The sequence below is a fragment of the Lithobates pipiens genome, unplaced genomic scaffold (assembly GCF_037356315.1).
Source record: "Lithobates pipiens isolate NorthernLeopardFrog02 unplaced genomic scaffold, aLitPip1_a1.2 Scaffold_19, whole genome shotgun sequence".
NCBI classification, from domain to species: domain Eukaryota; kingdom Metazoa; phylum Chordata; class Amphibia; order Anura; family Ranidae; genus Lithobates; species Lithobates pipiens.
Window position 1 is genome coordinate 217,189,871 of NW_027507764.1, and position 16,457 is coordinate 217,206,327.

General features: G+C 43.3%; 1 pseudogene; it reads right to left on the reverse strand.

Moving 5' to 3' along the window:
* Positions 1–14,570: 14,570 nt before the first annotated feature.
* Positions 14,571–16,100, reverse strand: LOC143998259 (E3 ubiquitin-protein ligase TRIM39-like; annotated as a pseudogene).
* Positions 16,101–16,457: the final 357 nt, after the last annotated feature.

Genomic DNA, 16,457 nt, shown 5'->3' on the forward strand with positions numbered 1-16,457 from the left:
TGGTACCTAAGCCGTACCGGCGTCAGGTGCTTGACATGGCACATAACCATGTTCTTGGGGGACACTTGGGGACTGACAAAATGCGAGAGGTAGCGGGGGGGATATGTAGACATGTCACTGGAGAAGTGGTTGAGGGGGTGTACATCTCACCTAGGTTGCTACACAGTGTGAGATGGTAAGTCCAGGATGGATCAGTTTCTCAGCAGCAATATGCTGCTGAGTTGTTATTTAATCTTGCCGGGCCTGGGTTTATATGGAATGGCAGGTAGGTTTGGTAGAGGGACCTGTCATTCCACACCCCCCATCCCTCGATCCAGTTCTGGGTTTTGGATCAGGTGAGCTTTGATCCTAATTAGCCTGGGAAGGTAAAGGCTCTGCAGGCCTGCAGGTGTTCGCTCTCAGCCAGGGAAATGAACAGTCTGTGTGTTGGAGGAAGCTGCAAGCACAGCCACTGCTGGAGCTAAAACCCACCCTGCGATATCCAGGCGAAAGACGCTGTGTTTATAAGTGTCAGATAGGTGAGAAGAACCTGTTAGTAAGCGCCCAGCCGGGCTAGGTTGTTTTGTTTTGTTATTATTTTGTTCCTGTTATACACAAGAAGCACTGTGTTGCTGTATATTTTGTTCTCTAGGACTGGGATCCCCAAAGAAATCCTAACTGACCAAGGTACGCCATTTATGTCAAAACTGATGAAGGAATTATGCAAACTATTTAAAGTCTCACACATCCGTACCTCTGTATACCACCCCCAGACGGACGGATTGGTGGAGAGATTTAATAAAACTTTGAAACATATGTTGAAGAAAGTGGTGGGAAAAGATGGTCGTGACTGGGATCATTTATTACCCTACCTCATGTTTGCTATTAGGGAAGTGCCCCAAGCGTCCACAGGGTTCTCACCATTCGAGTTGGTCTATGGTCGTCACCCTAGGGGTCTACTGGACATTGCAAAAGAGACATGGGAGAGTGAGTCCACCCCATACAAGAGTGTTATTGAGCATGTAGCACAAATGCAGGACCGTATAGCCACTGTAATGCCCCTGGTAAGGGAACACCTCCAGAGAGCTCAAGAGGCCCAAAGTAGAATTTACAACCGGTCCGCAAGAATCAGGACATTCAACCCAGGCGATAGGGTCCTTATACTAGTCCCCACTGTTGAGAGTAAATTCTTAGCGAAGTGGCAAGGTCCTTATGAAATTGTTGAAAAGATCAGTGAGGTGAACTACAAGGTGCACCAACCACGTAGGAAAGCCGTATCTGCCGAGGTAAAACTTATGCTTGATCTGGGGGTAATTGAGGTGTCACAGAGTGAATGGTCCAGCCCGATTGTGCTAATCCCAAAGCCCAATGGAACTTGGAGGTTCTGTAACGATTTCAGAAAGTTGAATGAGATCTCCAAGTTCGATGCTTATCCTATGCCCAGGGTAGATGAGTTGATTGAGAAGTTAGGTAACGCCAGGTACATAACCACCCTCGATCTCACAAAGGGCTACTGGCAGATTCCACTTTCTGGCGAGGCTAAAGAGAAAACTGCATTCTCCACCCCTGATGGGCTATTCCAGTATGTAGTGATGCCATTCGGGTTACATGGAGCGCCTGCAACTTTCCAGAGGTTGATGGACTTGATTCTGCGACCACATCGGGATTACTCAGCCGCCTACCTCAATGATGTGGTCATTTTTAGCCCTGATTGGGAAAGTCACCTCTGTAAGGTACAGGCCGTGTTGGATACCATAAGTGATGCAGGGTTGACCATAAATGCCGAGAAGTGTGCTCTAGCCCTAGAAGAGGCCAAATATCTGGGCTACATTGTTGGGAGAGGATTGATTAAGCCACAGCTAAATAAAATTGAGGCAATACAGAATTGGCCTAGACCCCTGACAAGGAAACAGGTTAGAGCTTTCCTGGGTATTACGGGTTATTACCGTAGATTTGTGCCGAACTTTGCCTCAGTTGCTGCTCCACTAACTGACTTGACAAAGGGCGGAAAGACAGCAATGGTCACGTGGACCCCAGAGGCCGAGAAGGCTTTCCAAAGCCTTAAGTCTGCCTTGTGCCAACCACCTGTGTTAGTTACCCCCAATTTCAGGCGAGAATTTCTGGTCCAGACAGATGCCTCTAACACAGGCTTAGGTGCAGTACTCTCACAAGTAGTGAATGGTGAGGAGCATCCGGTGACGTACTTGAGTAGAAAACTAACCCCGGCCGAGAAAAATTATGCCATTGTGGAGCGAGAATGTTTGGCAGTGAAGTGGGCCCTAGAATCTTTAAAGTATTACTTGCTAGGCAGGAAATTCAAGTTGGTGACAGACCATGCCCCCCTAACATGGATGAAGTTAAACAAGGAGAGAAATGCAAGAGTGACTAGATGGTTTCTGTCCTTACAAAACTTTAAAGGGGTTCTGCACTCATAATACAACATTTGCCCATTCTGTTGCCTCTAGTTAATATATCTCATAATGCCACCTGTTTTTTTTTTTTGATTCACCTACCTTTTGTAATCTTCAGTAGTTTATTTTAAACCCCTGCGGCGATGGGCGGTCTCTTGCGGGGATCAGCGTAATTTCCTGTTGAAGCCCGCACTGTCTCCTGGGATCTCGTTCGTGTAATCCCAGGAGACATTGCGGCTAATGCACCCGACATCTCGCGAGATTTCGGGTGCTACAGCCGACATCTCGCGAGATTTCGGGTGCTACAGCCGACATCTCGCGAGATTTCGGGTGCTACAGCCGACATCTCGCGTGATTTCGGTAATTACAGCCGAGATCTCGCGAGATCTCGGCTGTAATTACCAAAATCACGCGAGATGTCGGCTGTAGCACCCGAAATCTCGCGAGATGTCGGGTGCATTAGCCGCAATGTCTCCTGGGATTACACGAACGAGATCCCAGGAGACAGTGCGGGCTTCAACAGGAAATTACGCTGATCCCCGCAAGAGACCGCCCATCGCCGCAGGGGTTTAAAATAAACTACTGAAGATTACAAAAGGTAGGTGAATCAAAAAAAAAAAACAGGTGGCATTATGAGATATATTAACTAGAGGCAACAGAATGGGCAAATGTTGTATTATGAGTGCAGAACCCCTTTAATTTCACTGTGGAACACAGGCCAGGGAAATTACAGGCAAATGCTGACGCATTGTCAAGGGTGAGTTGTCTGTGGGGACAAAAGGCTCAGCCCTCCGGTCTGAAAAAAGAGGGGGGGGATATGTAGACATGTCACTGGAGAAGTGGTTGAGGGGGTGTACATCTCACCTAGGTTGCTACACAGTGTGAGATGGTAAGTCCAGGATGGATCAGTTTCTCAGCAGCAATATGCTGCTGAGTTGTTATTTAATCTTGCCGGGCCTGGGTTTATATGGAATGGCAGGTAGGTTTGGTAGAGGGACCTGTCATTCCACACCCCCCATCCCTCGATCCAGTTCTGGGTTTTGGATCAGGTGAGCTTTGATCCTAATTAGCCTGGGAAGGTAAAGGCTCTGCGGGCCTGCAGGTGTTCGCTCTCAGCCAGGGAAATGAACAGTCTGTGTGTTGGAGGAAGCTGCAAGCACAGCCACTGCTGGAGCTAAAACCCACCCTGCGATATCCAGGCGAAAGACGCTGTGTTTATAAGTGTCAGATAGGTGAGAAGAACCTGTTAGTAAGCGCCCAGCCGGGCTAGGTTGTTTTGTTTTGTTATTATTTTGTTCCTGTTATACACAAGAAGCACGGTGTTGCTGTATATTTTGTTTGTTGGACTGTTTGTACCACGAATAAACGCCAAGGACTGCTTTATAAATTCCAAGTCTGCTGTGAACTGTGTCCAAACTCACCCTACCCCGGGAAGATCCCTTACAATATATATATATATATATATATATATATATATATATATATATACACACACAGTATCTCTCTCATACTGGTCACTGGAAGTTCAACATGGCACCTCATGGCAAAGAACTCTCTGAGGATCTGAAAAAAAGAATTGTTGCTCTACATAAAGATGGCCTAGGCCAGTGATGGTGAACCTTGGCACCCCAGATGTTTTGGAACTACCGTATTTTTCGGACTATAAGGCGCACGTAAAAGCCTAAATTTTCTCCCAAAAACGACCGTGCGCCTTATAGTCCGGTGCGCCTTATATATGACCTGTTGACATCGCTGGAGTTCTTTGTTAACAGTATCTGTCATCTTGACGTAAACCTTCGGACTATAAGGCGCACGTAAAAGCCTAAATTTTCTCACAAAATCGACCGTGCGCCTTATAGTCCGATGCGCTTTATATATATGGAAATATCCATTTTATCAGCCGGTCGTTGCTAGTGCGCCTTATAATCCGGTGCGCCTTATAGTCCGATGCGCCTTATATATGGAAATATCCATTTTATCAGCCGGTCGTTGCTAGTGCGCCTTATAATCCGGTGCGCCTTATAGTCCGAAAAATACGGTACATTTCCCATGATGCTCAGCTACATTGCACAGTGCACAAGCATCAAGGTTCACCATCACTGGCATAGGCTATAAGAAGATTGCCAAGACCCTGAAACTGAGCTGCAGCACGCTCACGATCACGGTGGCCGAGACCATACAGCGGTTTAACCTGACAGGTTCTACTCAGAACAGGCCTCGCAATAGTCGACCAAAGAAGTTGAGTGCATGTACTCAGTGTCATATACAGAGGCTGTCTTTGGGAAATAGACATATGAGTGCTGCCAGCATTGCTGTAGAGGTTGAAGGGGTGGGGGGCCAGCCTGTCAGTGCTCAGACCATACGCGGCACGCTGCATTAAATTGGTCTGCATGGCTGTCATCCCAAAAGGAAGCCTCTTCTAAAGATGATGTACAAGAAAGCCCACAAACAGTTTCCTGAAGACAAGCAGACTAAGGATATGGATTACTGGAACCGTGTCCTGTGGTCTGATGAGACCAAGATAAACTTATTTGGTTCAGATGGTGTCAAGCGTGTGTGGGGGCAACCAGGTGAGGATTACAAAGACAAGTGTGTCTTGCCTACAGTCAAGCATAGTGGTGGGAGTGTCAGGGTCTGGGGCTGCATGAGTTCTGCCGGTATTGGGGAGCTACAGTTCATTGAGGGAACCATGAATGCCAACATGTACTGTGACTGTGACATACTGAAGCAGAGCATGATCCCTTCCCTTCAGAGACTGGGCCGCAGGGTAGTATTACAACATGATAACCACTCCAAACACACTTCCAAGACCACAACTGCCTTGCTAAAGAAGCTGAGGGTAAAGGTGATGGACTGGCCAAGCATGTCTCCAGACCTAAACCCTATTGAGCATCTATGGGGAATCCTTAAACGGAAGGTGGAGGAGCACAAGGTCTCTAACATCCACCAGCTCCGTGATGTCCTCATGGAGGAGTGGAAGAGGACTCCAGTGACAACCTGTGAAGCTCTAGTGACCTCCATGCCCAAGAGGGTTAAGGCAGCGCTGGAAAATAATGCAAAATGTGCAACGATGCAGGAATCGGATCGCATAGGTTTGAACACCCATGCGATCCCATTCCAGTGCGGGCCACAAAAAGGGTCCAGCACCATTTTGATGCGATTGCAGCCATACAGTTTTTATGGCTGAAATCGCATCGCATGTGATCTGAACAAAAATGTGGTGCGAATCACATGAAATGTTTGGCGTCGCACTAGTGTAAACCGGGCCTTAATCGTATAGTAGCTTTTACATGTTAACCACTTCAATACTGAGCACTATCACCCCTTTCCTGCCCAGGCCAAGATGAGCAGTCATGCAACACTGCACCCAAATAAAAAATAAAATAAAATTGTTATATTTTTGAGGAAAATAGACCTTTATTTTGCTGGTATTTAATCACTGCTGGGTTTTTTATTTTTTGTTAAATTTTGTCACAAATTTTGAAAAAAAAAAATGTTTCTCCTTCACTAATGGGCGCTGATGAGGCTGCACTGATGAGGCACTAATATGCAACACTAATGGGCACTGATATGCAGCACTGTCATGCATCACAGGTGGGCATTGACAGGCATTAGCGATGGGGAAGATCTCCCCAGTGAGGAAAGCCACTTATCGGCTCTCCTCTCCTCACACGCGGTCAATGCGAGGAGAGGAAAGCCGATAACCGGTATTTCCTATTTACATCAGCTGGGACTGGACACAGCTGATCACATGGTAAAGAGCACACGTCATAGGCTCCTTACTGAGATCGGTGATGCGGTGTGTCTAAGGGACACACTGCACACTGGATCAGCGCACGCCCCCAGGGCCGTGCACGAGCGGCCTGTTCTGAAGGAGGTCATATGACGTTCAGTCAAAACAATAAAGGCCCTCGTGGAGGATGCTGTGGCCAGGTTCAATAAGATTTGGGATATGTGGGACCCCTCCCGAATCCTGATTGGGCCGGATGCGGTCCTTAGGTACCATGGCATCCTACCTCTACATACTCTCATCTCTGCTTTTGTGGATACAGTTTATCAACCCGTTGGTGTATATATCCCTGTACTTCTATACCATTATTCAACCATATGTTCACTTGTCTATATGTTAATAATCACAAGTAGACTATTATCTTGATGGACACTTGTACGTGATCTACTTGCAACCGTTACATTTCTGTAAAATTTATATCTGCCTTTAATACGCAAAATATTAATACTTTAATAAAAAAGTCCCGGTCTGGCTGTCATTCTGCTATAGGCCAGGCAGGAAGGTGTTCATGTCATTTGAAAAGTTGCTTTCTGTTTGGATATATATATATATATATATATATATATATATATATATATATATATATATATTTTAATGTTCGTTTCACACGACAGAGAAGTATTTACATTGATAGCCCATTATTATTAGCCCATTAGCATTAATAGTACCAATCTGCAATGTATAACAGAGTTTACTGTTATCTAGATCCCATTGTAAGTTCTGATATATCCGTGAGAACTTACACAGAGCAGTGAGATGTTGGGTGATCACATAGTAAGTACATGGCAGTTCTGGTAGTGTATTACATTTATTAGCAGCTGTGAACGTGAGACAAATGTAGGCAATGAAAGACGTAGATCCCAACTGACTCTGATGTGGAGGGACTGTCCCTCTGTCAGTACCAAGTCCTTAAGTCCTTCTTTCCAGCTCATTTATCCCTCTCTTCCATCTGTTGTATAGACCTCCATAATATAAATGTAATATTTGCGTACCAAAAATGTTACTGCACTGAACATTGAATCCATCCTCTTAAAGCAGTGTTCCAGCTGAATTTTTTTTTTTTTAAAGTCAGCAGCTACAAACACTGTAACTGCTGACTTTTAATAAGCACACTTACCTGTCGAGCGGGCCCGCGATGTCGGCCGCCCGAAGCCGATACATCCATCGGATCGGGTCCCGGCGCCGCCATTCGAACTAAGGGAAACAGGCAGTGGAGCCTTGCGGCTTCACTGCCCATTTCCTGCTGCGCATGTGCGAGTCGTGCAACGCTTTGTGAATGGCTTGCTGTCTTCTGGGACACACAAGGTTCCCAGAACACAGCACGTCCCATTCCCCAGAAGACAATGCGAGGAGGAGAAGAATGAAGATCACCGCGGTGTAGAAAGTGGCAGATTAGGACAATCTGCCTAGCAACAGCTATTTCTGATAAGTAAAAAAATATATATTTTTTTTTATTTTATTTTTTTAATTCATATTTTTAGGAGCATTTTTATGTATTTTTTTTTTTTTTTCGTGTGGACCTCCGCTTTAAGTATGGCATTTGTCATTTTAAATTCCAGTATCAAGGACAAATATATGAGGGAAAAAAATAAAAAAGTACCTATAACCAGTCATTTTTGACACATTAATTCTGCATTGCCTTTGAAAAAGGGGTGTGACAGAGGTTGTGTCCTTTTTCTACATTCTTTGTCCTAAAAGGTGTCCTTCTTTCTGATCCCAGAGAGTTTGAAATAAAAGGCTTAGTAGAAAGGAATAGGATCATATATCCTTCTCGATGTTTTGCCAGGATGTTTTGATTTATGTTTTTTTAATGTTTTTTTAATTTAGTACTCCTTGGGTTGCCCCAGCTAATACAATGTTCAAGATGATTTCACCCTCTATATTATTTGTTGTGATGAAAAAAAAATGGTGGCCTAGCCGTGGACAGCGATGGACGCCTAATCTAACTCCTCCGGCATCCAGGGAGTGAAAAATCAGCACACAGGGCAATCTAACAAGTCCCCAGCCATGGGAAAGGGAGACCGGAGCACCACGGGATCCCGGGACACCGCCGACGCAGGTCAGACACCCCTTACTAACATCCCCGCGATGTTCCGCCCGGCGCAGGGAGAAGGCCTCAAAGCCGCGGCCTCGCCTAAGCCGCCCACCCCGCTCGGCACCTCCGGAGGTGCGGCGGACGGCGCGATCAGCCCACAAGGCATTCACAATTTTGGCGCAAACACAGCCTTACAGGCTATATCCCCCCAGACCTGCTCAGCCCCTCAGGCCCTCTCCCTGGCAGATCTCCAAGCTGTAGCTCTGGATATTAAAGCTACACTGTCAGCAGCCATCACTGACTTAAAGACAGATATCCAGCACATGTCAGCAAGGCTTGGAGCAGCAGAACAAACTACAGCACGCCACTCTGATGCCCTGAAACCAATACAAAAATCATCAGATAATCACCTGTGTCACTTAATAGAGATGCACCGCCATATCGAGGACCTCGATAATAGAGGAAGGCGCCATAATATCAGAATCCGTGGAATCCCAGAGGCAACAGACCAGACCCCTATAGCACAAACTGCTACATCTATTTTCAATGACCTCCTAGAAAGACCCCCAGATTCGCCGATCGAATTTGAAAGAATTAATCGCGCCCTCAGACCGAGGGGTAGAGACACGGACCCACCGAGAGACATAGTTTGCTGTTTAGTAAATTTCCCTTTGAAAGAAGCCATTCTGAAAAAGGCAAGAGAGAGAAACAGAGTGCTTTTCAATGGAAATGAAATTAAGCTCTTTCAAGATCTCTCCAATATCACTCTACAGCAACGCAGAGCCCTGCGCCCACTTCTGGACCAACTTCGGACCAGAGGGATACCTTATAGATGGAAATTCCCGTTCTGCCTGTCGGCTACATGGAGAGGTCACACAGCCCTTTTACGCACCCCAGATGACCTACAATCATTCTGCGAATCGCTTGACCTCCCTCATACGGATGTGCCCGAATGGTACAACTCCTTCATGATACACGAAAATTGGATCGAAATCACAAATAATGCGACTCCTAGAACGCAGAGAAACAGAGATCGCCGTCGGAGATCACCGTCAGCCCCACACTATGGAAGAGGAGCAGCACACGGAAGCCCAGGAATCTCCCCACCCAGAAGAAGAGACCGTATCGACAGACAAGACCAGATGGACAACTAAAATATTAATGTCGACCTCCGCCACTGCAATGTCAAGATAGGATTTTCAATGCGCCTCATTTTTCCTTTTCCACTTTAAAAGAAACTGTTGTTATAATTGTTCTTCTAATGTTTATGTTACCACATGAGATTGACACACATTACACTCTAATCATTAATCTTACCTAACGGTATGAGGGCACCAACTAGTAGCCACTCTTCACAACACCACCCTCAGACGACATTAGAATGATCTCTCTTAGTCTTACAAACATGAGAGACCCCTGCCCATACTTAACAAGTGGTCACACATCCGCAAATCTGATCAGAATAAGACATCCAAGGTTATGACATTAAATGTAAACGTTCAAGAGCAGATAAGCCTAACTCTCCCTCCCCACAACACCTCTCAACACTACAACCCTGTTCTTTTTTGTCACAATGTACCCAATAAAACTCCCTGGGTGCTGGACTCACACACAAAAAAAGTAACACTTTATAAATTAAATTACACCTTGACACATAGCTGTTCACCTCTGGACCTCGTACCCACACAAGGAGTGAACCTTTTTCTCACTCCTTGACCTTGCCGGCATATAAATACAGGTCGGATTAGCAGGTCTAATCCTTCCTCCGGTGTATTCTTTTATTACCTTTACTAGGTAAACCCCAAATTTCCTACCCTCCTCCCTCATCCCACTCCTAGGGGCTCTCCCCCACTCCCCTTTTTGGTTTTTTTTTGCTTGTTTTTTTGTTTTTTGTTTTTTTTGTTTTTTTTCTCTCCTCCCCCTTACAAGAACTCCCCGAGTTTGCCATCACAAGAAGTCAATTTTCATAATGCCTCCCCAGAGACGACAATCACTAGCTGCTTCATTAAAACTTTTTTCTATTAATGCGAAAGGGCTCAACATACCCACTAAAAGAACCAAATTCCTTTCTGAATTCCACAAACATAAAGCGAATATTGTATGCATTCAAGAGACTCACTTCAAATCTAATAATGTTCCCAAACTGTGTGACAAGCACTACACCACAGGATTCCATTCCACAAATCCAGAGGGGAAAACGAAAGGAGTCTCTATTCTTATCTCGAAACAAACCCCTTTACAGATACAAGATACAATGATAGACCCGGAGGGGAGATATGTTTTCCTAAAAGGCAGATTGTCTTCTCACCCAATCACAATAGCTAATATTTACGCCCCCAATTCGAAACAGGTTGCTTTCTTTCGCAAAGTCAAAGATCTACTAACAAACTTTGCCTCTGGCATTCTTCTGCTAGGAGGCGATTTTAACGCTCCCCTTAATCCCATCTCAGACACCTCAAATGGTACTTCGAGCCTTCCCTTTAGGGCCCTGAAGCAAATAAAACTTCAGTTGCAATCTTTATTGTTACATGACACATGGAGAACTCTCAATCCTCAAACCAAAGATTTTACCTATTTTTCTTCAATTCACCAAAAATACTCAAGAATTGATTATTTTTTCATTTCACAACCAGACCTAACACTTCTGAAGAATTCAACAATAGAGCTTATGACTATCTCTGACCATCATCCCATTACAGTAACACTGACATTTCCGGAAAAAAATTCCAGAACTAAAACCTGGAGACTAAACACCACTGTCCTGAAAGACCCCATTGACTTACTTCACTTTGAGGAGGTATTGAACGATTACTTTACCCGAAATGACAATGATGACACCTCTCCCATCACCCAATGGGAAGCCCATAAGTGCGTCATTAGAGGTGAATTCATAAAGAAACTGACTACACTCAAAAAAGAGAAAGAAATTAGAATCAACTCCCTAATAGATCAAATTCACAAATTAGAACTTCTACATAAAAAAAATGTGGCGGTCGCTACGTTTGAGGAATTGACAAAAGCAAGAGCTCTACTCACTGAGGAATTGAATTTGAAAGCTAAACGACAATATATCTTAAGACACAAAATATATTATGAACAAGGAAACAAAAGTGGAAAACTACTCGCGAAGGCGATCCAAAACAAGAGAGTCGCCTCCACTATACATCAGATAAGAGATAATCAAGGCGTGTCATATTCCTCAAATGAAGAGATAGCTACACAGTTCGAATTATATTATCAGTCTCTATATAATATCCCTTCTAATCCCAAATATCCCCTTAATTCAGAGGTCAGAGCGAAACTTATCCAAGATTATCTAGAGAAACATAGCCCCCCTAAAATAGCAGAGAGCATCGCCCAAGAACTCGAATCCCCTATTAATAGTGGAGAATTTGACAAGGCCCTTAAAGATATGAAAATAGGTAAAGCCCCTGGTCCAGATGGTCTTCCCCTACAATATTACAAAACTTTCACCAACATACTAAAACCAAGATTCTTGAAATCATTATAGTCACTGCACTTAGAACAACATCCCCCAAAACAGGTCCTGGAAGCACATATAACCGTTATTCCCAAAGATGGAAAGGACTCGACCCTAGTCACAAACTATAGACCAATTTCTTTAATAAATGTTGATATTAAGATATACGCCAAAATCCTAGCCAACAGACTATTACCCCTACTATCATCGTTGATCTCCCTAGATCAAGTGGGTTTTATCCCGGGAAGGGAAGGCCGAGATAACACAATTAAAGCCCTGAACATACACCATTGGCTGACCTCTAAAAAAAAACAAGGTTTCTTCCTTTCCCTTGATGCAGAGAAGGCATTCGACAGAGTGGCCTGGGACTTTATAGATGCAGTATTGAAAAATATCGGCATATTACCCCAGATGAGAGCCTATATTGCTGCACTGTACTCTAACCCAACAGCACGAGTTCGCACAAATGGCCACCTGTCGAATGCCTTCAATCTGAAAAACGGCACAAGACAAGGTTGCCCCTTATCTCCGCTACTTTTCGTCCTCACCTTGGAACCACTCCTGAACAAAATTAGATCCAACCCAGATATAAAGGGAATTGAAATACAAGACCGTTCTTATAAAGTTGCCGCATATGCTGATGATATGCTACTCTTTTTATCACAACCCCATATCTCATTACCCAATATCATCCAAGAACTTGAAACATTCCAGCTAATATCCAATTTAAAAATCAACCATTCCAAATCAGTAGCATTAAACATATCACTGCCCTCTAACGTTGTAGACTTGTGCAAACAAAACTTTCCATTCAAGTGGTCTTCACAAAATATTACTTATTTAGGAATTGAAATTCCTTCCGACCTCAATGATCTATACAAACTTAACTTCTTACCTCTACTAAAAACATCTAAAGAAGACCTTAAAAGATGGAATTCTCTAAACATTTCCTGGTTTGGCAGGGCATCACTGATAAAGATGACAATCTTACCCAGATTCCTCTACACAATGCAAACAATTCCTATTAGAATACCATCTTCCTTTTTTACCTCCTTCCGCAAAGCAAGCTCCACCTTTATATGGAGAAGTAAACCTCCCAGAATTAAATATACGAGACTAAACCTCCCCAAAAACAAAGACGGAATTGCACTACCAGACATAAGGAAATACCATCAGGCAGCCCTTCTAACACGTATAGTTGACTGGAATCTACACCAAACAATCAAGGACTGGGTGTCCTTAGAACAAGCGCAATTTACCTACCCAATCAATCACTTACCTTGGATAAGCCCCAAACACCACTCAAAATAAATCAAATCTCACCCCCTTATAGGCCCCACTCTGGCAACATTTCATGATACCTATAGAAAAAATGACCCTACCCCTTGGATCAGTCCCTTAACGCCACTCAGAAATAACCCTGACTTCCCCCCTGGAAATGAACGAAAAACATTCCTAGATAAATGGCCACACAAAGAAGTGATAGCCAAACATTTCTTCCGTAATGGGAAACTTCTGTCCCTCGATGAAATAAACAAGGACATCGACCCTAGTCTGATTTCACAATGGACCTTCCTTCAAATAAGACATTTTCTCTCTAGACCTGAAATGACTCATTTAAAGTCCAAAACTCCTACGACCCTCGAGATCCTATGTCTAGAAAAACACCCACAAAGACACAACATCTCTACCTTGTACAATTCACTGTTTGATGACGGTTTAGAGTTCTCCACCCCGTCTTGCCTAGCATGGGAACACGACCTTAATTTATCTCTTACCAAAGAAAATTGGGAAACCATCTTCACATATACCCACAAAGGCTCACTTAATGTCGCCACCCAAGAATGCGGATACAAGATTTTATCAAGATGGTACAGAACGCCCAATATCTTACACAAATTCTACCCTCAGACCTCTGACAGATGTTGGAGGTGTAACAGAGAGGAAGGCTCGATGATACACATTTGGTGGTCCTGTCCACAAATCCAGACGTTCTGGAAAATGGTCCATGAAACCATCACAGCAGTTACCTCAGAAACGATAAACTTCGACCCAGCACGCTTTTTACTACACCATAACACAATCCCCAAAAATAGGTATTTAAAATCCCTAACCATGTTTATGACAAACGCTGCCAGACATTGTATCCCCTGTCATTGGCGATCAACCACCCCTCCGTCAAAAAAAGAGTGGTTCGGAAGAATCAATTCTATAGAATCCATTGAGGAACTCATAAGTATCTCACAGGAGAGAATGACAAACTTTACCTCAACTTGGCTTAAATGGATAGAATATAAAGGTACTCAGGAATACAAAACATCCATACTGTAATCACCAAGGAAAGGAAAAAGAAAGAAAAAAAAAAAGAAAAAATCTGTATCATTCAGCTATGTTGTGTACGTTCACATAGACAGGAATCAGGAAAGAATGAAAGGTAAAAAGAAAGAATAACAAAACTGGCCCGCTAAACACCAAATATCCCTCGTCCTCTTATCCTCCCCTTTTATTTTTTTTTTTATTTTTTTTTTATTTTTTCCCTCTCACCCCCCCTGCCTTTTTATGAGTAACCTTGTTAAAGAAAAAAAAATTGTTATATCTGTTTCGCTTGTAAACTTTGAGTCAATTACAAAATAGATATCTTACCTTGCATTTTGATATGCTGCACTTATCTGCTCACTGCTAGATTAATGAGCTTTCCTAAAAATTTTATAAATATCTGATATATTTTGTATAAGTGTTACTGAAATTGTATTTTTACAAATTGTAATTTTTTTTCCGCTTTGTTCAATACCAATAAAAAATTTGTGGAACAAAAAAAAAAAAGAAAAAAAAATATAGTAAAAAATAAATAAATAAAAAGATACATTTTGTAAATTATGGTTTGATAGAAAACACCATAGATATGAGCTTTACCTAGGCTCCTCTATTCAGATAGAAGACAGAATGGAGGGGTTCGGTGAAGGTGGTGGTGAAGGTGTGGAGGTGTCTGATGGACAGGCGGCCACCTTCATAACCCAAATATATTCCCAATCTCTGGACAGGAGACAATTTTTTATGAGAGTTGTGTAGAGATGCATATTCTTTTTGAGCTATGCAGAAACTCCAGGACTTAGTATTAAACCCAATACTAGATGCATCTCCATTTCTCTCTATATTGGGATAGCAAACACCTACATCCCAATACCCACCAACCTCTACTTCCCAATAATGTCTGCCATGGAAAAACTTTTCCATACTCATCACTTGGCTGTATTCTGTAAATCTTTGCGGTAATTCTGCTTTAACCAGGTGCCTTTCAGCGTCGGATGCTTTTCTCAAATCATCGGATAAAGCCACAAATGTATGGGCAGTTTTTTCATCCAGTAGTAGATCATTTGTATCCTGTACATAGAAGTTGATTTTAAATTGCATATTAGTGATAAGGTCAGTTTTAGATCTGTGCAAAACAAGAGAGATTATAAAATCATCCAGATCAGGAACAGAAGATTCCTCCATATTCTGGTTATCTGTGTCTGATTCCTGATCTTGTAGGACAAGTATTGGGTCGGTCATGTTACACAACTTCTCGATATGACCAATTTTCATGGACAGCTCATCCTTCTGTATCTCCCACTGTTTGGTGAGATCAGTCACTGACAATGAGACCTCCTCTACCTGCCTTGAGATCTCACTCAGGACTCTCTGTTCTTGGACCTTCAGCTGTCTCCTGGTAGCCTCAAACAGGGAAATGACTCTCTTCTTCTCATCATCTGCTTTTTCTTGAGCCTATCTCTCTTGGTCCTGTAGGTTCTGAATTTTCTGCTCAGTTGTCTCTTTCTTTCTAGTCAACTTTTCTAGAACATCTCTCAGTTTCTCCTTCTTCTCCAAAGCTTCTTCTAGAGTTTCCACTTCATGTCCTTTATGTTCCCCCACCAGACAGCAGGACGCATAAAGGCAGATGGCATCCTTCAAGCAGAAATACTTAAGAAGTTCCTTGTGAATGGAGCATTTTATACTACTGAATGGGGAGGTGGTATCCACCAACACATGGTCCACTGTCTTGTTATGGGCTGTCAGGTGTTTATCACACATAGACGTCTAACACTGCAGACAAGCCATGACAGCTCCCACTGGAAAATCCACACAATACGTACAGAGGATCTCACTTTTCTCCTCCTTTTGTTGTGTAGATCTGAAGTTGTCCACAATGTTACACAACTTCCTCCTCTTCTCCATCACTGGATGTTTTGCATAATCTTCTCTGCACTCTGGACAGGAATAAACTCCAGACCCCTCCTGTGTATCCAAAACAGTCACAATACAATCCCAGCAGAAGATGTGTCCACATATCAGTGACACCGGCTCCGTATAAAGGTTAAGGCAGATGGAGCAGCTCAGCTCTTCTCCTAGAGCAGCCAACGCCATTCTGGGAACAAGGAAGAGGAAACCAAACTAATTATTTGCTTTCATAATGAGGCTTCACATGTTACCCCCTACAGATGACAGAAAGAACCCCCAGAAAGTGATTTCTACTCATTGTCTGTTTTAAAGGATTCTAAATAAAACATAACACCCAAAAATATACATACAGAGGAAAATCTACATATCTATAACTCATTCTTATGCCACGTACACATGGACGGATTTTCTGACAGGAAATGTTGGATGTGAGATTGTTGGCAGAAAGTCCGACCGTGTGTATGGTCCATCGGACATTTGTTGACGGACTTTCTGGTAAACAACTGGTGAACAGGTTCTCAAATTTTCTGGCAACAAATTTTT